This window comes from Melozone crissalis, unplaced genomic scaffold (genome assembly GCF_028551555.1).
Source record: "Melozone crissalis strain CALT ecotype California unplaced genomic scaffold, PUWL_Pcris_2 ptg000106l_1, whole genome shotgun sequence".
NCBI classification, from domain to species: Eukaryota; Metazoa; Chordata; class Aves; order Passeriformes; family Passerellidae; genus Melozone; species Melozone crissalis.
The window spans coordinates 4,786,402-4,787,608 of NW_026535883.1; positions in this window are offsets into that span (position 1 = coordinate 4,786,402).

Below are 1,207 nucleotides of genomic sequence, written 5' to 3' on the forward strand. Positions count from 1 at the left end.
TTTCTCCTTCCTTCCAGCGGCCGGGTCCCCGGGAGACTGACTCACACCTCCAGCCGCCGCTCCCCTCCCGCTCCTCCCTCCCCCGGCTGTCACAGGTGCTGCTGCTCTTGCCGCTGGGGAACGCTGGGGGGCCGCCTGCCACAACCGCGCTCCCCGCTCCGCTCCGCTCGCCCCGGCCCGCCCGCGCTCACGCACCGGCCCGGCCCGGCCCGCCCCGCCCTCCGCCGGCCCCTCTCACAGCGCGGGAGGCGGGGCCCTACCTGCGGACCCTGCCCCGCCCAGCCCACCCGCGTTGGGTTTTCTACATCACTGTTATTATTTTATTTTTTTCCCCCCCTTCCTTTCGGCCCCGTGCGTCAGCTGGGAGAGCCGCGGCGCTGCCCCGCCGCCGGGATCTGCCGGGTGGGCGGGCACCGCGGCGTTTCGCGGAGAGCGCACCTGAGGCAGCTTTTACTAGAAATCTGTTTTCCGCGCTATTTTTAAGCTCCGGAGTTTAACACGTGCCCGCTTTCGTTCTTGCGTAGTTTGGCTTGATAGCACTTTATAAAAAATACCAACTAAAATTAATTTACTGGTTTACTGATTAAAACTCGATTCAAAGTGCTTGCTCCCAAACCTCAGCAATTTACTTCAGATGACAAATTTGGGAGTTTCAGAGTTTTGATTTTATCCCTTTCCAGAGTCTCTAATCAGTGCCTGTAAGAGGAACTGGGGAAAACATTTCTGTTTCTCCCCTTAAACAAAACCTTCCCCCTTTCCCTTGGTGACAGCAGGGAAGCTCACAGCAGCAGGACGCGGCGCGCAGCGTTTCCGAGCCCGGTGCCGCTTTCGCAGCGCGGTAAGAAAACGAGCCCGGGTCTCGCACGGGGCGATGTGCGAGCGGCCGCCCGGGAGCACACTGCCGAGGGAAGGAGGGTTGGTAGAGCAATCAACAGAGCCCGGCACCCAATTTTTTTTCCTCCGATCCAAGTCAGCATGCTGGCTGAAGGAAGGACATCCTGTGATGATGGCATACAATGTCCTGTTTGTTTATTATTAAGAGCATTCCTGCTTCTCATTACAAAACAACCAGATGCCTTACTTCCTTCAGTGGTCCTCTCTCTTCAGCAAGGCGTCCTCGGGCTCAGAGGAACGGTGATGCACAATTCCATTTATAGCCATCCACAGCCCAGTATGAATGCTAGCTGCTTCCCTGTGAGGCAACTCT